The sequence below is a fragment of the Panulirus ornatus genome, chromosome 4 (genome assembly GCF_036320965.1).
Source record: "Panulirus ornatus isolate Po-2019 chromosome 4, ASM3632096v1, whole genome shotgun sequence".
Classification (NCBI taxonomy): Eukaryota; Metazoa; Arthropoda; class Malacostraca; order Decapoda; family Palinuridae; genus Panulirus; species Panulirus ornatus.
This window is the reverse complement of record NC_092227.1, coordinates 41,821,808-41,848,645: the sequence shown is the minus strand read 5'-3', so window position 1 is coordinate 41,848,645 and position 26,838 is coordinate 41,821,808. Positions and strand designations below refer to the sequence as shown.

The 26,838-nt window shown below is 42.5% G+C and overlaps 1 long non-coding RNA gene across 1 annotated transcript in view; it reads right to left on the bottom strand.

Annotated features, from left to right (window-relative positions):
• Positions 1-773: 773 nt before the first annotated feature.
• Positions 774-26,838, bottom strand: part of LOC139764501 (uncharacterized) — a 76,496-nt gene continuing 50,431 nt past the window's right edge. The window contains exon 3 of the long non-coding RNA XR_011716392.1: positions 774-889. This is a non-coding gene — a long non-coding RNA (uncharacterized lncRNA). The remainder of the gene's footprint in view (positions 890-26,838) is intronic.

Below are 26,838 nucleotides of genomic sequence, written 5' to 3'. Positions count from 1 at the left end.
AATGGACAATATCTATTTTCTCTCTCTCTCTCTCTCTCTCTCTCTCTCTCTCTCTCTCTCTCTCTCTCTCTCTGTATATATATATATATATATATATATATATATATATATATATATATATATATATAGGTGTATATAAAGCAAAGATGTGTATGTTTGATGGATACGAGACTTGGGCCCTACATACATAAGTATGGGAGAGGGAGGATGTGCTAGATGTGACGTGCCTGAGGATAACAATGTGACGGGAGGGATGAGTCAGTGGGGGAGACAGTGTGTGGTGATAAGTGGACCATTTCTGAGAGAGATGAGTAGGGTGTGCTGAAATGGTTTGGACATATGGAGAGGATGAGTGAAGAAAGATTGACTTAGAGGATTCAGGCGTCAGAAATGGACTATATATATATATATATATATATATATATATATATATATATATATATATATATATATATATATATATTGGTATGTATATTTGCGTGTGTGGACGTATGTATATACATGTGTATGGTGGGGGGTCGGGCCATTTCTTTCGTCTGTTTCCTTGCGCTACCTCGCAAACGCGGGAGACAGCGACAAAGTATAATAATAAAAATGATAATATAAATATATATATATATATATATATATATATATATATATATATATATATATATATATACATATATATACATATATATATATATATATATATATATATATATATATATATATATATATATATATATATATATATATATATATATATGGGTAAATTGCGAATTCATACTGACCTTCTCATTCCCCTGTAGACCGTGTACCAGGTACAGAATCTTTCCCACGTCCTTAAGGTTCTCGGATTCAGGCGTCTGTGGATACCGTGTCATCTGTCCTTTCAACATCCGTCTGTCTGTCAAAGAGGATACGGGAGGAGTGTAAAAAAAATATTATATATACAGTATAGGTTTTATTGCACGGTTTACAAACCGTTGGTGATGCATTCTGCCTGAAAAAATCATTTTGTAGAGATACACGAGAAGGTCTGTAAATCTAAAGGAAAAACCAAAACCTTACTTTGGGTTAGAAATATCTATACGGTCAAAGATTAACATCAGTGTGGAACTGAATAAGTATTACTCTTTATTCTACAACTCAAAATGTTGTAATGTAAGAATGGTCAGTACTTAAGAAATCGCGGTTTTATGATTTCTATCATTTTCTAGTAGCGAGTGATACTGGCAGAGGTGACAGTAACTAACACTTCTGTACCAACGCCCAGGTTCTCCAGTCACAGTTGGTAAGTGGTCGGTGTTTAGAGACCGGGAAGTCATTCCACCACAGTGTCTCATCTCCTTTACAGATGCAAAAATTTCTTACGATTATAATGATGATTGTCATTATGATCGTCCAAAAATCATCACATGATTTGCATGTGGAGTTCCAGAACCAGGACGGTCACTGAAAGTGCATGTGAAGATGTCTGATGTGGACCAAATGATACTGATGTGTGGTAAGATACTTCGCTGTTATCAGTACAACACAGTGGTTAAGGAACATGGGCTCAAGTGAAGATGACTTTCCCATACATCACACAGGTATCATGAAATATTGTGCTTGTTGCTGGGCATAAAGGTAATTCAGAAGAACAATGTTTGCGAAACAAAAAGAAGACATACCCTCATATAATTCAAAATCACGAGACCAATCTATTAGTAAAACTTAGATAGATATCATTTGAGCAGTGTTTCCCTTTGTGTTTACACTTCTGAATGTTCGAATCTATTAATATGCAGAGAGTGACGCAGACCTGCAGACACTTTATATGCAAACAGCAATGCAGGCCAGTAAGCTGAAAAAGTTTTTTTTTCATGATACTTTCCATTCTGTATGATAAACAGACACATGCCATACAGTAAACAGGCAGGACATGTCCCAGGTACAGCTTGACTACAGATGAGAAACATTAAGCTGATCGGCGAACCCAAATATAACAACAGTAATGTTCAGAAGTTTCCTCTCTCCCATGGGTTCTGTTCCGGTTCCTCCACCAGCACGTCCACAAGTTCTTGTGGCCGGAGGTCAACCTGCCGCCCACTTACACTCCAGCTTTCCATCTGCTACGTCCCAATTCAGGTAAACCTGGAACTGCCTGATCTTCTGGCTGATACCAGAGGAGAACATGGTCATTTACTTTCTTAACCTGCATCATTAGGGAATCTTTGCGAGATGGAAGCGAGTTCTTCTGCACCACACTGTTGCGGGGCCAACGCTGCCGCTTCTTAATCTCGTGGAGACTGAGGCAGAGATCTGAAATGTTGACTCAACTGCTTGGCCCTCTGGCAGTCCTGATGAATAGACAAACTGGCTCTCGTTGCTGGGTTGCCGGTATTGTATCTGACAATCAAACTGCTGGACTGCTAGATCTGCAGTTTCTGTTTTGTAGTGTGTATTGTAAGACTGAGTTGTTTTCAAGAATAGCCTGTAGGCACTGTTCTCTTAGCAGTGACATTTGCTCAACAATGGTGTCTTTAGTGATGCTTTCTTTCACATCATAACTTTTGTACTCAAAAGCTGCCTTATGGGCATCTTGTACCCAGTGACTTGGCTGTCTATTCTGGAACCTCTTATCACCGTCGCCAGTATGACTGTTGTCCTTCCGGCCAGGGGCGTGGCAGCGTGCAGTTCTAACATCTTCATCCACACTTTTACTTTAGCAATGTGCTCGTTTCATCTTTCTTCAGCTCTTTATTGACTTCAGCTGTTATCGAGAAACATTTCACAAGCTTTTTTTTTCTTCCATGTTTTCTGATGCGTTTTTCTTGTCGCAAAAGAGACGTATTTCTTTAGGAAATAATGAGCAAGAAGGTTCATCATTATCATCATCACTTGGCAGATTTCTTCGACCCAGGAGTAGGGAATATGTCTGTAAAGTTTTTGCAGCACCAACTGTGGCAATATGCAAATCTGAAAATAATTTCCTTGGCATCTGGGAACAAGTGTCGTATAATCTTTCATTTGCATTGCATTGTTTAAATTTAACTGTTTGATTTTTATTTTTCAAACCTGCCTCAGAGAGTGGCTTTGTTTTCCAGTCTGATGTACCGTGAGGGGTAATGAATTCCGCAGATCAAGCCTTTAGTGCTATTATATGTGCCTTTGGAGGCTACAGGAACTTTCTGTTTCAGAGGTCGTCCATCTGTGCTTCTTTCTCAGCCACCAGGAGAGCGCCAGACTAAAGGACATCTCCACAGAATAAGAAACAATCAGGCAAGATACCTGGGATGAACTGGAGCTGTCGTTTAGATTGAGGGCTTCAGAAAATACTATAGAATATCTGGTGCTACCCATAAGGCCTCTATCACAGCTCAGGTATGTCCCAGACATGACCCTCATAACCAGCTGGGTGTGTGACGACCAGGTCCTCTTCATATGTATACATATGGTCGGCGGAAATTAATTCTTTACGCATCATTAAACTCTGCAGCCAGTCACCTAGTTTCACGGGGGAAAACAGATGAACCCAACAATCGTTCCCCAAACGTTCTCTGTTGTGGAGACCTAAAATCTATCCTACTGGGTAAGTAGGTAGGTAAGTAATGTAGATAGGTAGGTAGGAAGGTAGGTGGGTCGGTTGGTGGGTGGGTAGGTAATTAGGTAAGGAAGGCAGGTATGTAGGTGGGTAGGTACGTACTGGTTGATTGGTTGGTAGGTAAAGTAGGAAGGTAGGTAGGTAGGAAGGTGTGTAGATAAGGAAGGTAAGTAGGGAGGTAGGTAGGTAGGTAGGTAGATAAGACAGATAGGTAAGGTAAGGGAGGTAGGTAGGTAGGTACGTTGGTAGTTACTTTGGTAGGTAGGGAGGTAAGTAGACTGGCAGGTAGGTAGATAAGCATGTAGGTAGGTACGCGTTGGTAAGTAGGTTCTCTAAGCATAATCGAGTACGAGAGTTCGACCTCGGGTTGATGACTGGGTCTTGGACGTGACCTGACCCGTCGTCAAGGGTCGTACCTTCGTACTGTGGTGACAGCTTGACCCAGGGTCACTATCTCTCGCTGCCATGGCGCATGCTCAACTGGGATTCATCTTCATGATCGTATTTTTCATTACTATTATAATTCAATATCATCATCACTGTCATAAATATTCACCATCATCCGCTACATCATTAGTATCTCTCACCATCATCATCACTCACTATCATAATCAACAGAACTGGTTCACTATCATTTCCATAGTTACAATTATCATTTTCTTTTTTTTCTCTCTCCTCTGAATTGTTCTTGGAGCAAATGATGATGATGATGATGATGATGATGATGATGATGATGAATAAGATGAATGTGATTAATGACACTCGTGATAAAGACAAGATGTAAATCATAGATAGATAAAGATAAGATGTAAATCATAGATAGATAAAGATAAGATGTAAATCATAGATAGATAAAGATAAGATGCAAATTATAGATAACAGTAATGTATATATGATGATAATGATAATGATGCTTGATGCTAGTGCATGGTAATGATTCACTGATAATGATAAAGATAACAATGAATGGACCATCCATCAATATTTCCAGATTATTATCATCTCTTGTTATCATTCTGTTATTATTTCCAGAATATTGTTATCTCTTGTTAGCAGGACCGATCTTCCTCCTACCCTCCCCGTCTTCCTCCTACCCTCCCTGTCTCCCTCCTACCCTCCCCGTCTCCCTCCTACCCTCCCCGTCTTCCTCCTACCCTCCCTGTCCTCATCCTACCCTCCCCGTCCTCATCCTACCCTCCCCGTCTTCCTCCTACCCTCCCTGTCCTCATCCTACCCTCCCCGTCTTCATCCTACCCTCCACATCTCCCTCCTACCCTCCCCGTCTTCATCCTACCCTCCCCGTCTTCCTCCTACCCTCCCTGTCCTCATCCTACCCTCCCCGTCTTCATCCTACCCTCCCTGTCCTCATCCTACCCTCCCCGTCTTCATCCTACCCTCCACGTCTCCCTCCTACCCTCCACGTCTCCCTCCTACCCTCCACGTCTCCCTCCTACCCTCCCCGTCTCCCTCCTACCCTCCACGTCTTCCACCTACCCTTCCCGTCTCCCTCCTCCCTGTCATGTGCACGTATCTCGCCAGACAGATTACGTCACATCTTATCTCTCTGTTGTAAGTTTTCTCTCCGCTGCTGCATCAACCATGTTAGCTTTATCTTCCCCCAAACTCGGTCGTTGAACTCCAGTTTTCCCCCACTTGCTACACCAGACTATCCCATCCACATTCGTTGACATCATTTTCCTCCTAACATTCGCATCGCTTAACATTCTCGACCTGTCTGAGGTAATGGCCGTTTGCTTTCTAGCCTTCGGTGATGTTTCCTGTTTTTTCCTTGCCCTCTGCCGGCGGTGGTTCCTCACACACCTCTCTCGTTTTCTTCGGTCTATCACTTTTGCAGAATACCACATCTTGTTCACCAGTGCTGCTGGTATGTGCTTCATGCCTGCAGAGCACCACACTGAAGGTAATTGTTGCTGGTCTTCTTCGTCCTCAGTATATTTCCCCAGTTTTCTTTACTTCTGTCAGAAAATGATGTATCCTCCACTTCTCTGCCTCTTCCTCCTTCGCTGGAATATACCTCTTCTTCCTCGTCCATAAGAAAAAAATAATCATTACAGTCTCACGTCCGTCTACCATTCGCTTCACTAACGATCTTCCTTATATTAAGATGTCATCCGCTTGTTGACTAAGTCTTACACTTTTGCTTCATCAACCCCCATGACTCTGGCTTTCTCGTGTGTGTGTGTGTGTGTGTGTGTGTGTGTGTGTGTGTGTGTCTTCATTTCAACAACACACCTTAGCCAGCAAGGTATCAAGAACATCGTCAAAAGATAGCAAGAAACGATGCCAGAGACGTGTAAGGTAATCTCAACTAGACGTTACTCTCTCTCTCTCTCTCTCTCTCTCTCTCTCTCTCTCTCTCTCTCTCTCTCTCTCTCTCTCTCTCTCTTCTCTAGAGATAGCAACAAATTTCTAAATTGCTCACTTCCACCCAAGTCTCAAGAGCCCTAAGACAGGAGGGGGTTTGACCTCTGACCTCATAACCCAAAGTCATGACCCCTGGGGGGCAACGGGGTGACGTCAGGAGGGAATTAAACAATGGTGAAGAAAGGTTACGAGATTCTTATGAGCAGCCTCATTTCTCCTCCATCCCAGACGATTTCACTTCACCAAGACTTCACTATTCTTGTGACTTCACTATACCATGAGTTCACTACATTATCACGTCACCTCCCTGTGACCTCATCTCCTCATGACATCACTATCCTAAGGCATAACTACATTATGGTATCACAACTTCATGACATCAGTGCCCTATTACTACACCATCCCATGACATTACCTCCCTATTACTTCACCATCCCATGACATTACCTCCCTATTACTTCACCATCCCATGACATTACCTCCCTATTACTTCACCATCCCATGACATTACCTCCCTATTACTTCACCATCCCATGACATTACCTCCCTATTACTTCACCATCCCATGACATTACCTCCCTATTACTTCACCATCCCATGACATTACCTCCCTATTACTTCACTAACCCCTGACACTGTCACCGCATGACTTCAATACCCCCTGACATCACCATCCCATGACAGCAAGACCCCATGACATCTACCTCCCATGACATCACGACCCCCAACACGAGAGAGAACCACAAGCATTTAACACCTTAATACTAACCTAAGATGTTGACGGCTGTTGCAGCCGAAGATGGCAGGCCTTCCTGTTATTAAATCATCATTACATTTAAGTCAAACTTCCGTTCTGAATTAAGCAAGATCACATACACGAATTCCAGCTCACTAAATTTTGAAAAAGAAAGAAAGAAATAAGTTGTTGTTGGACAGATACTGTATACATGATCAGGCTTATGGATGTGAATGTGATTTAGAAAAAAAAAAAAAATAATTGGTATTAATTTATAATTAAAATTCAGGGAAATTTCATCAATTAACCCCAGGCCATAAATTTCGCAAACATAGAATTAAAAAAAGGGCGTAGCCTTATGATTACACTTTATAAAAACTGATGATTTCCAGCAACACTGGCACTTGTATGATTGCACTAATCCACTCAATACGACGGTACGACCCTTAGCTTCGGGCACGACGGTACGACCCTTAGCTTCGGGTACGACGGTAAGACCCTTAACTTCTAGCACGACGGTAAGACCCTTAGCTTCTGGCACGACGGTAAGACCCTTAGCTTCTGGCACGACGGTAAGACGGTACGACCCTTAGCTTCGGGTACGACTGTACGACCCTTAGCTTCTGGCACGAGGGGACGACCCTTAGCTTCGGGCACGACGGTACGACCCTTAGCTTCGGGCACGACGGTAAGACCCTTAGCTTCGGGCACGACTGTACGACCCTTAGCTTCGGGCACGACGGTACGACCCTTAGCTTCGGGTACGACGCTAAGACCCTTAGCTTCTAGCACGACGGTAAGACGGTACGACCCTTAGCTTCGGGCACAACGGTACGACCCTTAGCTTCGGGCACGACGGTACGACCCTTAGCTTCGGGCACGACGGTACGACCCTTAGCTTCGGGCACGACGGTACGACCCTTAGCTTCGGGTTCGACGCTAAGACCCTTAGCTTCTAGCACGACGGTAAGACGGTACGACCCTTAGCTTCGGGCACAACGGTACGACCCTTAGCTTCGGGCACGACGGTACGACCCTTAGCTTCGGGCACGACGGTACGACCCTTAGCTTCGGGCACGACGGTACAACCCTTAGCTTCGGGCAAGTCGGTACGATCCTTAGCTTCGGGCACGACGGTACGACCCTTAGCTTCGGGCACGACGGTACGACCCTTAGCTTCGGGCACGACGGTACGACCCTTAGCTTCTGGCACGACGGTACAACCCTTAGCTTCGGGCACGACGGTACGACCCTTAGCTTCGGGCACGACGGTAAGACCCTTAGCTTCTGGCACGAAGGGACGACCCTTAGCTTCGGGTACGACGGTAAGACCCTTGGCTTCTGGCACGACGGTACGACCCTTAGCTTATGGCACGACGGTAAGACCCTCGAACAGGATGGGTCTGGCTACGCCATCATATACCCAAGAGTCGTACCGCCCTGTTTAGAGGTTGCACCGCCCTATGTAAGGGTCGTACCATCGTGCTAATGAGGTTGATGTAGCAAAGAGACAAAGGTCTTTAACATTTCCCCAACGCCGACAACGACAGGGGCGACGACCGGCAGCAAATTACGCCGTTGACAGCGACAAAACTGACAACAGTGAAAGCAACGACGACCATCACAACGACCGACATAACTACAGTGACGACTACAACCCTGGAAATAAAGATTATGAGGACGACAATGACGACAACCAAGCCAAGAACGACGAAAACACTGCAGGAACGCCATTAACGACAGAAAACGGAGGCTACAATAACAGCCCATCAACGACTATAACCACAACAATAACAATAACAACGACTTCAAAGGAGACAGAGACGACTACAACAACGACAACAACGATGAAGCGAGATGAACAGCTACAAAAAACGACACTGGTAACTCCAGATGTACGACAGGGACGACTCCGATAACGACGTTCATCCACCGCATCAACAACAACAACAACAACAACACGACACGACCACAAACAAAAGCAGAACAAATATAACGACACATTTAACCCTAACGACGGCGACCGTTCTCCAAAAATATGTCAAATATTTGTCATTAATTCTGTACTAATTAACCAACAAAAATGACAACCGGCGAAAAATGATAAAATCTCCGGCATTGCAACTTGCAGATTATAATTTGAATATTTTTCTTTGGTACAAAACGCCAGTGAAATTCGCGGGAAAAACATTGGGTGTTGGATGACGAATTTTATGTACCTCATTTGTAGGTTCTCTGATGACTGTGTTGTAGCTGATTGATCAGGACCAGAGCGCTCTCTTTGTATCTCTCTCTCTCTCTCTCTCTCTCTCTCTCTCTCTCTCTCTCTCTCTCTCTCTGGCTCTTTCTCTCTGGCTCTTTCTCCCTTCCTGCTCACCCACCTCTCTCTCTCTCTCTCTCTCTCTCTCTCTCTCTCTCTCTCTCTCTCTCTCTCTCTCTTGTCTACCTGTCGGTTTGTGTTTGTACCATCCTCTTCTACTCTCTATCTCCCTCTCAGTAAGTATCGCTAACCCCTACTCCTCCACTTTTTATCCTTGTTAATATGAATATCTCCATTCATCAGTTGGTATATATAACTTCCAGTAGAAGGAGGGGCACAGGACCCCATGCGAAGCAAGACGAGCTCTGCTGCACGGTCACCACAGCTGGAGGCATCCCGGCTGGTGAGGCAGTCCTGACCACAAGGGAAATCAGTATAAGGTCTGAGCAAGGCAGACCATTGTAACCCATCGTGCCAAAGTTGGCGTTTCGAAGGAGGGACAGGAAGGGGAGGATCATAGGTAGACATGACCAATTCTAATGATAAATATAAGAGTGCTAGGATCATCTTAGATACAGTGACCTAAGTACGACATCTAAGTCTACATGCGACCAGATATTTACCTCCAGGACGACCCCTGGGAATGATGGCCTGTCCTTTGACCTGACCCTTAAGGAAAGATGTCACCCTCAGAGGCTTAAATTATCGTAGGGATACGTCAACGAAGCCTACTCCAGGAATCAAGTTCTAGTACTCAAATGGGAAAGTCATTATACTAAGGGTATAAATGGTATCGTACCCAGGGTGTCTTTATCGTACTCACAGGATAAACAACCGTAAATATATGCTACAAAAGTCGAGAAGAAATCGTACCCAAGCGTCTGAGTTATTGTCCCCACTGGGTTACATAAGTGTACTCAAGGGATAAATCAAAATTTTCTCTTTGAACGTAAGGGTTGGTTTTTGAAGGTAAGGCTTGGTATTTGAACGGAAGGCCTGGTCTTTGGTTTGGTCTTAAGAGCAAAACAGAGTCGTAACACACAACAGATTCTGATTATAGTCAAACCATTTTTTTTTTACCACGTTTCAAGACTAATACGCAAGGTGGTCTGAACATGGTCACATCAGTTCATCAGAATGTTTGTCTTGAAGACTCGTTCCTCTGACTCAAATGACAGAAGAAATATCTTACGTTATGATCACCTCTCCATCATCGAGACATTTCTTAGAGAATATTCCTATTGATCACTCACGTTCCCTTATATACAACAGGCTAAAATACTGCACGGGTATTCATACAATACTCATACAATATTCATACAATATAGGGAAAAAAGGCTACGATAATTTTATTAATTTGATCTTTGCAGGAACAGAACACAGGAGTGACCAGCGACCATTATAATGAAGGTATAACAGAACTAATTAATGGCTCTCACATGAGAATGTAAAAGCTTTGAATACTACAGAGCTTCCCTTCGGGCAATGAATAATTAGCCACAAAAAAAGCGAAACAAAAGCGTTGGACGTCATTAAATAATATCGCAGGTAATTAGGCCCCACTAATGAGGTTATGGTTATGGGGATATGAGCCAGGGTTTGGTTAAAGGTGATCCAGCCATGCCAACCTCACTGACACCACCCTTTAGACTGCATAGTCTCTCTCCCCACCTGCCTTTCTCTTTCAGTGGTACATGGGATTACATGGGTGTAGCTGGGAACATATGGGAGTATATGGGGGCTATATGGGAGTAGACGCGGGTACATGGGTGTACACGAGGTAAACAGTTGTACAATGGGGTACGTAGGAGTACATGGGGAATCCAGATAATGGGAAGACCTGATGGTCTATGACGAGGCTATCTGCGTGGTAGACCTAATGGTCTATGGCGAGGCTATCTGCGTGGTAGACCTAATGGTCTATGACGAAGCTATCTGCCTGGGAGACCTGATGGTCTATGGCGAGGCTATCTCACTGGGAGACCTGATGGTCTATAGCGAGGCTATCTGCATGGTAGACCTAATGGTCTTTGGCGAGGCTATCGGCTGAAGGACAGTACATGGGAAAGCCAGACAACCGAAGACCTGGTGGTCTTTGACGAAGTTAGCTGCCTACAGGACGGTACATGGGAAAGCTAGAGGACCGAAGACCTGATGGTCAATGACGAAGTTATCTGCTGGAAGACAGTTTTAGGCTCATACATTCTGACCCTCTATACACCCGGAGGCAGGAGAGTGCAGCAGGAAGGGTACTCTTTTGTTTCACACTCTGGTGGTTAGGGCCCCAGAATAAAGCGATTGTTTACATACTGGTGGTTAGGGTTTGGTTGAGAAGGTACATTCAACCATTGGAGGCTTGGGTTCCGGAAAGAAGGTGTATTCGACAACTATTGGTTACGGTTCCGGAAAGAAGGTACGTTCGATCACCTGGCGGGGTTGGGGGGTGTTCTTGGGCTTTAGAGGGAAGGTACATATTACTGGGTCGTCTGTGGCTGTACAGGGAAGCATGGGTGTGGGAGAGGTGACACACACACACACACACACACACACACACACACACACACTGGCAGTGACTGGAAAGCTGGCGTGGATTCCACAGGGGGCACCTGGCTGGGGCTGGGGGTGGGGAGCGGGATGGCGTGTCTGATGTTAACAGATACTGAGTTAGAAGCAGGAGAGTCATTACCCAGTGATTAGATCCATTACTTACGGAAAATAGCGACTGGATTCAAGACAATGAAACCGCGGAAAAAAATCTTAAATGATTTTTTTTTTCGTGTTTACCACCGAAGGCACATCTCTCATGTTTCAGATCTAGTCTCTCTCTCTCTGCTAGCAGGTGAGAACACTTTGCAACATACTGACACACACGATCAAGATGTGATGTCATCATTACACAGAGTAAAAATATAGAAATAGAGGCAGGTCCTGGTGGTTTTTTCTGAGAACAATGAAAAGTCAAGAATGAAGTAGATAAGACCTTGATTGCTTTTATCAATACGTCGTTTGCTGGCGGGGAGAGCTCACAGGATCTGAAATTTGCCTCTTGAACACCAAAGCTCATGAAACGTAATAAGTACCTGCCGGGAAATTATCACCCAATTAGTTTGATGGTCGTGGTTGGCAAACTTATGGAGACCATTACTGGAGACAAGACGGAATATTTTCGAGGGTCACTTCTCGGTTAACAGTTTGCAGAATGGGTTTCGACTGAATCGCTTGATTTTCTTCCATGATATTTCTCAAAATGTATCATGAAAGTGAGGCGTTTGGTGTCACTTATTTAGATTACTAACAACTGTTAAGTCTGATGGTATGGATGGCGGTTGTAGGTCGACGGTTGGGGAGTTGGTTGAGTGGCCGTAAACAAAGAGTAGTGATCAACGATCGAACTTCAGAATGACAGTTCTATTTCTGATACATATTAATGATAAGTGGTAATAGGCTTTGCTCTAACATAAAACAAAATTCGCAGACAACACAAACGCAGGGAATTAAAGCTACAACAGAAAATGAATGTTTACAGCCGCAAGCTGACATAGACAGACTGATGATACTGTGGGATACTCTGGTAAAATAAATGCTCACATCGGTAAGCGTAAAAACATTACATTTCGTTAGTAGGAAAATGAAGACAAGCTATGGTCACTGATGAACTACGTAACGTGAGTGACGAAAAATATTTAAGAGTAATAATCTCCGTTGATCTAAAGTCAAGAAGGCTGTGTATAGAAGCAGTAAAAATGGCGAGGCAAAGTCTAGGCGGCTTCATAGGTAGGGCATTCAAATTCAGGTCTAGGAGACCAAATCTTCACTCTACAATTTACTGGTGCGTCTCCGCCTTGGATATTGTGTTTAAGTTTGGTTACTTGATCAAAAGACGTGAGTAAAAACTCAACACAGCAACGAGCCGCCTAGCTAATACCTGACCGAAGAAAGAAGTCCTCTGAGAGCCAGCTGGAATACCAAAACCCAGCCTGGAAAAGTGGATAGTAAAAGGTAACTTGACATAGGCTAACGTGGTTTTCGAATAAGGCGACGCACATTTTCTTCATAGAGAATGGTTGCCAAACAAGACTAGCTCAATGAAGCACCATCAACACACGTGAAAACAGACTTGGTAAGTATTTTACTTGAAGGTCACCACTGACATTATCTACGCCTCTGCGGTTATATATAAAATTTACTGTTATTTCTCCAAAAGTAACATGTCTGAGTTCATTCTTCTCTAACCACTTATCTCTATGTTTCCGATCCCTGCCACAACCACAAACAACTTGGAAGGGACCCACTGGTCCGTTACTGTTTGCTTTTCTTTGAGTAAGCTGCTTCTGACAAAGCTGTTTACCTCACACCGTCAGGGGAATGAACCGAAGAGCCAGTTAACAAAACAATACATTGAGGAAACAATAGCCTCACATACACAGCTGTTAGATGACTTACTTTTACGTTTGGAATTTCGAGTGTGAAATTCAGCGTTAAGATGGCAAGGAGAATCTCTCTTATAAAGACAATGTACAACTTTCTATTCATTCTTTTCTCTACATCACTATGAATCCGAGGTTATGAGGCTATGTGTGTACTATGAAGGCCAAAGTTTTCATCTTACTGGCGTATCATTACGAGTCAAAGATCAAAGAAAGGGGAAAAAAAATGAAAAGATCCCAAAGTGTGTTCGTTGTAGATAGCAAAAAAAAAAAAAAAAAGAATGACTTAAAAAGTTTTGTGATTTTTTTTTTAAGATCAAAAAGGCGTAAATGTGGCGAAGCTCACACAGGATGAAGAAATCTTTGACCAAAGTCAGAGCTCAGGCGAGGAACGTTTCACCTGTGGCTCACACGATGCGAGGAACGTTTCACCTGTGGCTCACATGATGCGAGGAACGTTTCACCTGTGACTCACACGATGCGAGGAACGTTTCACCTGTGGCTCACATGATGCGAGGAACGTTTCACCTGTGGCTCACATGATGCGAGGAACGTTTCACCTGTGACTCACACGATGCGAGGAACGTTTCACCTGTGGCTCACATGATGCGAGGAACGTTTCACCTGTGACTCACACGATGCGAGGAACGTTTCACCTGTGACTCACACGATGCGAGGAACGTTTCACCTGTGACTCACATGATGCGAGGAACGTTTCACCTGTGACTCACATGATTGGATAAACATGAAGCTCGTCAGTAAGTTAACCATCATATTCATTACTCGTAACAAATTACTTTCCCCCCGTCTGTACCATGTTACAGAAAAATAATATACACTGCATATGATGGGAATTTTTTTTCCTCGTCTCTCTCTCTCTCTCTCTCTCTCTCTCTCTCTCTCTCTCTCTCTCTCTCTCTCTCTCTCTCTCTCTCTCTCGATGGTCTGGACCATGAGGACGTGACAAGACCTGATCATAACTAAAAACCCTCCCCCAGTACGGCTCATGTCTACCTAAGTATTGCTGGCTCGTGTACTGATGATGATGGACTGGACGAGGCAGACCAGACCCTTCTTTACCTGATTCAGATTTAGGAGGAGGTTGCCTTACGTCGTCCCAGTGAGTCACTTGGCTATTTCCTTTTTTTGAGTAATTATTTGATACGTCAGACATACCGTGGAAAAAGAAATTCGTAGAACACAAGTCACAGGAATCCACGAATTTTTGTAGCCTCTGTCTGTCTGTTTCTAAATACTAACCTCTTCCCCTCTTTTTCCCCCTTCCTCTTTATCTGTGTACCCATTTCTTTTTTTCTCCCTCTCTGAAATCAGACTTAAAGAGGAGAAATAATCTTGGAACTTGCAGAAAACTCAACAATGCCTATGCTACGGTGGAAGATCTGTGAAAATATAAGGAAGGAGTAGGAACATGGATACATTTAGCTGGAAATGCTGGAGGTAAGGTTAAGAAAGAGACGTGTGGGTCAATATCTTATAAACTGAGGAACTGAGCGGTATGCTCTGACAATAATATAGGCGGAACTCCTGCCAGCTAGTATTTGAGAGTTACGAGAGAGAGCAAGAAACGAATATAGCTGCATAAAGAAAGGAAGAAGAGACAGACTATGGAAGACTATCGTCTACAAGGCGGGAGACAATCTAAAACTTTTTCATGTTTTCATCACGAGTGAAAAATCAGCAGAAGCGCAACTAATAAAGCTAAAAGATTCAGAGGGAAGAGTTGTAGAGGATGATGAAAGAATGTACGAGGAAGTGAATGACCAAGTGAACATTATTTTCACAGTGGAAGACACTTTAGCCAAAACACCAGTGAGATGGAAAGCACATCAATGATAAAGTTAGAAAACACACAAGATTATAAACGGTCTTGACCCATGTAACGCTCACGGTCCTGATGAGATTTGTTCATATGTGCTGAAAATGTGTGCAGACACGCGCCATAAGCCACTTGTCATGTTGTTCAAGATGTCACTGGAGAAAGGTAGTCATCGTTGGTGGTGGAAGAGGGTAAACATCATGACTGCTTACAAGGATGGTAACCAGGAGAGGCGTTAAAATGACAGACCGTTCTCCCTGACCAGTGTGGTCTGTAAAGTACTCGAACAGATAATGAGAGAGAAATGGGTAACTTCATGCAAAGTAGTAACTACCTAACTGAGAAACAACACGGTATTAGAGAAAGGACTTCATGCTTAGCGAACCTCTAAGATTTCTACGAGAGAGTGAGCTCTGTTGTAGACAATATAAGAAGGCTAAGTGCAACTTTTGTATCAGGATTGTCAGAGTGTATTTGAAGTTGTATCGTGTGCGAGGCTGATTAAGAATCTGGAACAGCAAAGAGGGAAAAGGGGACCACTCTTTCGATGGAAAGATATCTTAATGGAGGAGAAGAAAGAACGCTCATCACAGGGACCTTCCCAAAATGGGTTGATGTTATCAGCGGAGTGCCACAGGATTCTAGTTTGGGACCACTACTCTTCCTGATTTACGTGAATGAGTTACCACAAAGCATGGACTCCTACCTGAATATTTCTGCAGATGATGCAAAGATCATGAGGGAAGCGAAAATCGAGGAGGGGGTGCATCACCTTACAGGCAAACCCAAACAAACTTTAAAGTTGGTTTGCTACGCAGTTGATGAAAATCAATACAAGAAAAGTAACGATGACTGATGACAGTGAGAGAAGGACTCAGGATGTACAGTATTCATCAGGACATATGATTCAGAAATCTGTGTGTGAGGGAGCTTTGAGAGTTGACATCTTCCCTAACCCGTCTCCAAAGTCCCGCCTTAGGAAAATAGTAATGGAGACAAATAGTCTGCTAGCATATAGCAGAACAGCATTCAAGTCCATGTATAAGAGAAAGTCTATTAAGGTGTTCACGTCCTATGTAAGACCAAAACAAGAATATTCTTCTCAAGCATGATTAGCTCGCATAATGAAGCACGAAGAGCTAATATGGATGGTCTGGAAGAAAGCAACAGGAACGGTACCAAAACTCAGAGAACTGAGTTACAGGGGAAGTCTAGTGGCCTCAAATTTGCCTCTGAAAGAGCGAGAAGAATTAGTGGTGATCTGATCGCAACTTTTATTTTCTTTAAAACAGACTGATGACGTAACTGTGACGTATGGACTGAAGAACCGCAGGATATAACATGAAATGAAAACAAGAAATGTGTTCAGGAAGATGTGAAAAAGTACTTGCAGAGTGTAAGGTTGTTGAATGATTAGAATAAGACCACTAAACACGTGGTTAATGCTGACAACATACAGAAATTTTAAAAGTTATACCATAGTAGGGAAAGTCCAGGAGATGGGACCCCATGAGTGTAAAACCTTCTCCATACAGTACTGATACGTAATTTCAAATGGGTGATTACACAGACACAGACACACACACACACACACACACACACACACACACACACACACACACACACACACCTTGATTTCAAGCACTTTTATGATTAGTTAACTCGTTATCAGTTAGTATGACCTACTAGTTCTGTAATATGTGCAGTACCTCAACTATGTATTTTCAAGCGAACGATTACCTTAAATTAACAAACCGTTCTTTCTTTTTCTATTTATTGACTTACATGCACTGCAAACCACTGAGAACGATTAGAAAGCCAGTGGATGATTGCTTGCGAAGGTGAAACTACCTAAGTGAGAGGCAACATGAGTTCAGAGGAAATAATTCATGACTAAAAAAATGTTACAAGATTTCTGTGGTGGAGTGAGTCCTGTTGAAGATAACAGAGATGGATGTTTGCTAAATGGCTGGGTGCAGTGTTTGCTTATAGACGGTCAGAAAGTGCTTGACATTTTACCTCACCGGAAGTGGGTAAAACAGTAGGATTTTCAGGTAGGAATGAGTTGAAGACTTTACCAGTGGATACAAAATCATCGGAGTGGAAGCAAAACAGGACATATACAAAGGAATATAAACGAATATAAATGAATTCACACAACATCAGACCACTGGGTCCTTTTGAGGCTGTTTGTGATAGTGGAAGGTATCAGACACTCACAAATTAGTTTGGTAAAAGGTAGAAATTATGCAGGTAATTCAAAAAGATTAACCAGCAAATTGTCAATGTGGCTAAGGAGGCGCAAATGATTAAGTCGTGGAGCGAAATAGTTATCAGTTCTATCCTCAAACGTATTTGCAGTTCTGCTTTCAACTGCACTAATCGCTGAATCATTCCATATGTCAATAATCCTGTTGAAGAAAAAGTACTTTGCCTCATTCAAGATAAAACGTTTCCCAACGAATTATTATCCATTACTAAGAGTGAAATCAGACGAATCAAGTCTATAATAACTTGATAGATCAAGATTATCAAAGCCTTTGATGATTTTAAACACTTGTATTAGATCACCTCTTAACCTTCTCTTTTCCAAGCTAAATTAGATTCAAGTCGTTTAATCTGTTCTAGTGTGATTTTTCCTCAGCTCGTAAATCATCATGGTAGCTCGACATGCATTCTATGTATTCTATCTATCTTTTTTTTTCAGCTGAATCAGTGAGTTGCAAAGAGCAAAGATGATTTCTCTGGTCTTACATTCGAAAGCCCTACTTATGAATGCAAGAATTTTGTTTGTTCTTTTCACAGCTTGTGTGCACTGCTTACTTGGTTTTAGGTCAACAGAAATTATTACGCTGTATTTTTTCCTCATTTACCTTAGGCAATTCAACAAAATTCATACTGTTGCTTCTATTTTCGTTTTTGTTACCAACATGTAAAGCTTTGCATTTATCGATATCAAAATTCATTTGCCACCTATAATAACGGACGTTCAAGTTCATTTGTAGATTTATTTCCCAGCTTTGTATCATCAGTGGATTTTGATATCTTGCAATGCAGTCCATTATCAATAACAATGATATGTATGAGAAAGAGAAACCGGTCCCAAGACTGATCCTTGTGGCACACCACTTGTTACGTCTAACCATTCTGAGGCTAGACCATTAATCACAACCCTGTGTTTACGGCCAGTCAACCAATTTCCTATCCACCGAACTACAACTCTATCGACATCATGTGACTTAGTTTTCGCTAATAACCTTTGATGTGGACCCTCAACGAATGTTTTCTGAAAATAGAAAATATGCTGCCGTACTTTAGTCATACATGTTGATTATATCATAAAAGAATTCAAGTAGATTTGTCAGACATGCGATTTTGTCGAAAATCATGCTGAGAACTGTTTATCAAGACTTTAAGCTAACTGGACGATAATTTCCAGGCACTGACATCACCTTTTTTTGAATATCGAAGTAAAATTGGCATGGCAAACTTCCATTCATCTGGAACTGTTTTCAGTCAAGGAATTAACTAACTCATTTTTCGCCTCTTTCACTGTCCTCGGATCAACTTGTAGATCTGCCTCTTCATTAATTTTCATTCTGTGTATTGCTGATCTTCAACATTTGCATTAATTCGCTGAAGAACGTTCTCCTCTCTCATCAATGAAACTGTATTCGGGACATGGGTTGTGTTTTCGATTGTCAATACAGATTAGAAAAAAAAAAAAACTCTTTTAAGACTTTTGCCACGGCTTCGCTGATATGAACCAAGTCACTGTTTTCCGAACCTAATGGACCAATCGACCTGGGTAATGACTCTTGCTTCTAACGTAGATGTAAAACTTTTATCTATTTTTTTTTGCTACTTTCAGCAATGTGCGCTTCATACTGACGTGTACTTTGTTGAATAACTATCATTTTTATGAAAATGTCCATAACTTACGCCATCATGTTGGTTATTGGTTTCTTTGAGCTTCTTATGAGCTACTTCATCATACAACAGGCACTTTTCTGTTTCATTGCTGCAACACCTGCTGGAAGGCTTAGTATTAGGCCTGTTGTTATTCTTGATAAGCGCAACTGACTTGAAAGTCTGGATGCATACGTGAATGAAATTGCTGATGTTTAAGTCGTGAGGACAGTAAGGAATGACCATGATTGTACCAACCACCAAAATGACTTAGACAAAGTATAGATTTGGTCAGACACGAGGTTCATGGTTCATTCCATGCAAATACAAAGCGATGAGGCGGTTATTAGGAGAGCAGATCTAGATATGACTATAATCTGGCGGGACACAAGGCACATGGATCTATACGTAGGAAGGACTTTGAGGGACCATTGGGTTGAAATAATATCTAACGCATCGCCAGACGACTGTGTTAGGAGAAGTCTTAGGGAATCTAATCATCTACAAGTTGAAATGAAGACTGGATATAAGTACCTGGTTAAGGAGACGTCCAGTGAACGCCAAACAGCTTTTATGACATCTTAATTAGAGTATGTATCTCACCTTTGGTCACGGCACATAAAGAAACATAAAGATATAATAGATAAGATCGACAGAAAGGCAGCAAGGATGGTACCAAAAATACGAGAGGTGAGGTAGAGAGATAGGTCAAAGGCTACAAAACTGCCCATTAGGGAGGAGAGAAGAATATGGGGAGACTTGATCACAATTTTTATTTCTAAACCAATCACACAAATGTCGACAGTGAACACTTCTCTGAAAGACACGACGGAAGAACAACAAGAGGCCAAAAATATTCTTTTTTCTTAGAAAAAATATTAAAACGACACTCATATAGTATAAGAGTTGTGGATGAAGAAAAGAAGCTAAGGAAAGACGTGGTGAATGCTAAAAGGTTAAAGGAGTTTAAAAAGTTGTATGATACAACAGGAATGTGGAAGAAACGGGTCCCCGTGGGTGTAGATCTCCCTACCCGTAAGCTATAAATGGTTAATTACATACAGGTTATTACACACACACACACACACACACACACACACACACACACCAGTTCAGAGAATGTTTCATAATTCCCAATGTGCCGAACTGAATTCAAGAGTGCATAGTATAAATACGGAACTAGCAACAAATCCTTTGCTTATTTAGTAAGTAAAAAGTTTAATCCACTGGTAAGAATATTTTGCAAACATGCTATTACCGCGAAAAATGTAAACAATAATGAAATACCTTCCTGTGTTTGATACGCACATAAATTTTGCTACTGTATCACACTCCATCAGGAAGTCCCTGACGAAAGACAAAGCTGGAGATGATTTTAGAAATGGTCGATTTCAGAACAGAGCGTGTTAGAGTGAAGAGTAAGAGTGAAGAGAAGAGGAGGGAGGGAGGGAGCGAGGGAGGAGGTGGTTCTGGTGGCAATGGTTCGTCACCCTGGGTTGAACCTCACTCTTCCAAGGTAATAACGCTCACCACCGCACCTCCAGGTCTTCCGGGGAAGGAAACACACACACACACACACACACACACACACACACACACACACACACACACTATCTTGACGCTACTCCTCGAGTTATTTTCCGACGTAATCACCACGGAAGCAACGGCTCTTCGGGTAACGTCCCGAACCAAGGAAGAAATATTCGCCGGATGTAATCTTGAAAAAAAAAAAGAAAAAAGAAATAGCCTCATTGCCTCGTAACGAACGCCATTTGTCAAAATTCAGGGAAGAGAGAGAGGTAGAGAGAGAGAGAGATAGAGAGAGAGGTAGAGAGAGAGAGAGAGAGAGAGAGAGAGAGAGAGAGAGAGAGAGAGAGAGAGAGAGAGAGAGAGAATGTGATGGAGCGAGATGTCCTTGCTGTCGGTCAGTGGCCGAGTGGAAGATGTTATTCCCCCGTCCAGTGTTGACCACTTACCATGGATTCCATACGAGAGTCACATCCAAGTCTCGACACTCTCTAGCCACCGGTTAGGTTATTAAACCCCCTGATAACCAGTAAATGTACCCTGTTCACTGTGCTCACTTTAACCTCTTGACTCGAGCAGATTAACCTTCTCAGTGTGTCAACTATTAACAATTTGACTCGGATAAATCAACCCTTTTAAGTTTTCTAATTTAGATTACCCTCTAAGTACGACACTCTAACCACTCACAGTAATTCACGATAAAGCTGTGACTATCGACCATAAAACTAAGGTGGCAAGTCATTGCACCTGAGAGTTAGATTAACAAGCAAAAGGAAAGAAAAAGAAAATCAATTGTCAACTCGGGAACGCCCGCCACCGTACGGAGAGGGAGCATTTGCCTTCCTCCCTAAACGTTTCCTAGGCTTCGTTAGGTTCGCTCCTCCCTCCCGAAAAGACGTTTTTATAAATTAGGTTAGGTTAGTTTAGGTTATAAACGTTGTTTTAAGTTAGCTTGTATTTGTATTCTAGACTTACTAGGTTTATCGTCACAAAATGTAACCTGGCATCGGGTAGGTCTGAGGAGGGCCAGTGCGATACAAGCATGAAGCATCACTGTAACTGTAATGATATTCCTTCATGCTGATCCTGTCTGCTGTGTCTTGACGTGTGAGACACGCGTTGACTCAGGTGACAGGTGTATCAAAACTGTATATTTAGTTTTCCATTTAGGATATGCGCTCCCTCTGTGTATCTACAAACCCTCTCATGTGTCGGAAATGGAAAGAAAAGTGTGAAACAATCAATGCATTTCAATATGTATGCCTTATGTGGGTGGTAATGGTCACAACACGATCATCACCATTATCACATTGCGTTGACACTAATGACACTCTATATTGTAATATATGAATATTCGCTGACGAACCAAAAATGCAAAATAAAGCCACAATAAGATATAAAACTCTACAGCTGACGCACACAGACAAACGTACTGGGTTCAAGTTGGCAAATAAATTTGACTAGCGACAAGTGTGGAATTTTATACGTCACCCAAAAATTTACGAGAAGGCAAGCTATAATATGAGTCACATTACGTACAGATTTCATAAGCTGGCTGTATTCGAATTCAAGTCTATAAAACTAATTCCTACTCTTTGGAAATCGCTGGTATGTCCCCACTTTGAATACTGTGTGTGAGAGTATGGCAACAAGCTACCATGATGATTCTTAGATTCGGAAATACTGTAACTCATGAAGGCCAACTGACAAATTATTGAGGTTCGACAATAGAACGTTAGAAGTTGATTTATGATTATAACCGCTCCAGGACCCCTTTTGAAGAACATAGTCTTGTTGCTACCCAGGACCTCTTTCCTGGGGCTCGTGCGGCTCCAAGGCTGTACTACTTCCAGTACAAGGAAAATGATGGACTCTTAGGAATGACAAAGCTCTTCTACGAGAATGTACTCCCTTTAGTGCAGCTTCGCTAAAGCTGATCACTCGCAGTGTAACCTCGTACAGGCGAAGTCTGGCAACACCAAAATGTGATTTTCAAAATTACTAAAGGTTTCGACAATCTTGATCCAAACAGCTACTTATCTTAGGTAAGCCTGGTTTTACTCGTACTAATGGATGGGGCAAATACTTTATTTCGAATGAAGTAAAGTAGGTCTTCTGCAAGAACATCATCAGAGAATGATTTACCAAAAAGACTAGTTGAAGCAAGCCACAGATGGTTTCTCAAAATAGACTTAAAAAACACTCCATGTGCACGACAGACATTATTTGCACCAGGTAGATATATTTCTTAGTGTGTCATCTGTTTACTTTTTCTATTCTTACCACATTACTCCCTGAGATTCTGGTGTCTTCCACACTCACGGACTCGAGAGGACCCACTGATCTGTTGCTGTTGGAATTCATTTGTTGTACATCGCCTCCACAGTACAGGCCATTACTATCATCATCAATTAGGCTTCACCATCATCCGCTTGCAAGGTTCTCCTTCATTACACAGTTTCATGGTCATTAATATCATCATCATTATACAATGTTTACCATTACACCTATGCGCAGCTCACCATTATCATTACCATCACCATCATCAGACACTGTTTTTCGCTATCTTTACGACAACAGCTTTTCCCCATCATTTTCCAAGAAATCATATAAATTTTCCCCTAAACCTATCCATATTTCCCTGCCTTCCAACTCACCACTTCCCCAAAAACTCACCTGACAAGTTAGCGTCCCACTATCCCCGACTCACGTTGTCTTATCTCTTCATCCCATATCAGCTAAGGAAGGAGAGATAGAACACAAAAAGAGATGAGACTTTCTGAACAGATGAAGAAACTCTTATCCACAACTTGGAATCCCAAGTGCATCAAACCCTCACTTATGTTTTGCGAGCTGGCATTACTGTCTTCCTTCTCCTTGTATACCTGTCTTACATCACTCCTCCCTACTGCACGCCTGAGGACTGAGCTGATCCAACAGTAATTGGTTATATATATAGTTTTTCTCCTTTTGTTCTCTAGTGCACACACCCCCTCCTCCCGAGGTCGAAGTACATTAACTGTCCATATCTTTATTTTGACGTTGGAGGCTCCACTTATGGACAAAGTTCGCATTAGGGCCAGGCCTTAATTGCAATACAGAAGGCTTAATGAAAGGGAAGAAGAGGAGACAAGAGAGAATATTTAAGATTTTTTCGGAAGTGAAATTCTGTCCTTTAACATGTGCCAGGTCATAGTTTTTGGGAAGGACATTAGAGGGTAGAGAGTTCCAAAGCCTCGACGTGTAGGGAAAGAAACGGTTATCAAAATGGCCCACCCTTGAGTTGCTGACGGTAATCATGTGACGCAAAAGCTTGCCGAGTATTGCGTGGTCTAGCTAGTGGTGGAAGCACACAAGCAGCCAGCTTAGGGTTTATCTTTCCACACTACATTTTAACTTTCCTCTCATGGTTACCTCCGTTTCATCCCTGGGGATAGGGGAGAAAGAATACTTCCCATGTGTTCCCCGTGTGTCGCAGAAGGCGACTAAAAGAAACGGGAACGGGGATCTGGAAACTCTCCCCTTCTTGTATCTCAATTTCTGTAAGAGGAAACAAGGAGTCACGCGGGGAGTGCTCATCCTCCTCGAAGTCACAGATTGGGGTGTCTAAATATGTGTGGATGTAACCAAGATGAGAAGAAAGGAAAGATATGTAATATGTTTGAGGAAAGAAACCTGAATATTCTGGCTCTGAGTTAAGGGGAAGAGAGGTATGAAAAATTCTCTGAAGTAAAGTCAGGGGTTGATGAGAGGACAAGAGCTAAGACAGGAGTTGTGGGAGTGTGTGATAGTGTGTAAGGAAGTAAATTCAAGATTGATATGGGTAAAACTGAAAGTGGACGGAGAGAGATGGGTGATTATTGGTGATTATGCACCTGGTTATGAGAAGAAAGATCTTGAGAGGCAAGTGTTTTGTGAGCAGCTGAGTGAGTGTGTTAGCAGCTTTGATGCACGAGATCGAGTAATAGTGATGGGTGAACCAAATGCGAAGGCAAGTGATGAGGCAGTTGAGGGTGTACATGGGGTATTCAGTGTTGTGAATGGAAATGGTGAAGAGCTTGTGGATTTGTGTGCTGAAAAAAGACCGGTGATTGGTAATACCTGGTTTAGAAGAGAGATAAACATAAGTATACGTATGTGAGTAAGAGAGATGGTCAATGGGCATTATTAGATTATGTATTAATTGAAAGGCGTGTAAAAGAGAGATTTTTTTGGATGTTAATGCACTAAGAGGGATGTCTGATCACTATATTGTGGAGGCAAAGGTGAAGACTTTTAGAGGTTTTCAAAAAAGAAGAGAGAATATCAGGGAGAACATAGTGGTAAGGGTAAGTGAACTTGGAAAGGAGACTTGTGTGAGGAAGTACCAGGAGAGATTGAGTATAGAATGGCAAAAGATGAGAGCGAAATGACGTAAGGGAAATGGGTTAGGAATGGGATATATTTAGGGAAGCAGTGATGGCGTGTGTTAGAGATGTATGTGCCATGAGAAAGGTGGGAGATAGGCAGATTAGAAAGGGTAGCGAGAGGTGGGATGAAGAAGTAAAGTTCTTAGTGAAAGAGAAAAGAGAGGCGTTTGGACGATACTTGCAAGGAAGGAGTGCAAATGACTGGGAGATGTATAAGAGAAAGCGGCAGGAGGTCAAAAGAAAGGTGCAAGAGGTGAAAAGGAGGGCAGATGAGAGTTGGGGTGAGAGAGTATCATAAAATTTTAGGGAGAATAAAAAGATGTTTTGGAAGGAGATAAAGACAAGAGTAACATCGGTGATGGGGGTGATGGTGGTGGTGGTGGTGGTGGTGGTGGGGGGGGGGGGGGGGGGATGATAACAAGTATTGATGAAGTGAGAAGCCAGAATGAGTATTTTGAAGGTTTGTTGAACGTGTTTGATGTTATAGTGTTTTGATTGTGGTGGTGTGCGAAGTGAGGGAGTCAGGGAGAGTGATTTGGTGAAAAGAGAAGAGGTGAAAGCCTTGCGGAAGATGAAATATGGCAAGGCGGCGGGGATGGATGGTATTACAGCTGAATTCATTGAGAGAGAGGGTGACTATGTTACTGATTGGCTGGTAAGGATATTCAATGTATGTATGGTTAATGGTGAAGTGCCGGAAGATTGGAGAAATGCATGTATAGTGCCATTGTACAAAGGCAAAGTGGATAAAGGTGATTGTTCAAACGTCAGAGGTGCAAGTTTGTTGAGTACTCCTGAAAAGTTGTATGGGAGGGTACTGATGGAGTGGGTGAGGGTATGTACAGATCATCAGATTGGGGAGGAGCACTGTGGTTTCAGAAGTGGTAAAGGATGTGTGGATCAAGTGGATAGAGATGCTTTGTGAAAGTTTTTAAGAGTATAAGGTGTGAGAGGTAAGCTGCTAGAAGCAGTGAGAACTTTTTATCAAGGATGTAAAGGAAGTAGTGTACGAGTAGGAAGAGAGGAGAGTAATTGGTTCCCAGTGAAGGTCAGTCTGCGGCAGGGGTGTGTGATGTCTCCATGGTTGTTTAATTTGTTTATGGATGGGGTGGTTAGGGAGGTAAATGGAAAGAGTTTTGGATAAGGGCGAGTATGCAGTCTGTTGGGAATGTGAGGACCTGGGAAGTGAGTCAGTTGTTGTTCACAGATGATACAGCACTCGTGGCTGATTCGAGTGAAAAATTGCGGAAATTGGTGACTGAGTTTGGAAAAGTGTGTGAAAGGATAAAGTTGATAGTAAATGTGAATAAGAGCAAGGTTATTAGGTTCAGCAGGGTTGAGGGACAAGTTAGTTGGGATGTGAGTTTGAATGGAGAAAAATTGGAGAAAGTGAAGTGTTTTAGATATCCGGGAGTGGACGCAGCAGCGAATGGAAGTGGAAGTGAGTCATAGGGTGGAGGGAGGGGCGATGAAGAATGTGTGAAAAGAGAGAACGTTATCACGGACAACGAAAATGAGTATGTTTGAAGGAATGGTAGTTCCAAATTAATATATGGTTGCGAGGCATGAGCTATAGATAGAGTTGTGCGGAGGGGGATGGATGTGTTGGAAATGAGATGTTTGAGGACAATATGTGGTGTGAGGTGGTTTGATCAAGTAAGTAATGACAGGGTAAAAGAGGTGTGTGGTTGTATAAAGAGTGTGGTTGGGAGAGAAGAAGAGGGGGAGTTAAAATGGGAGAATGAATAAGGAAAGATTGACAAAAAGGATATATGTGTCA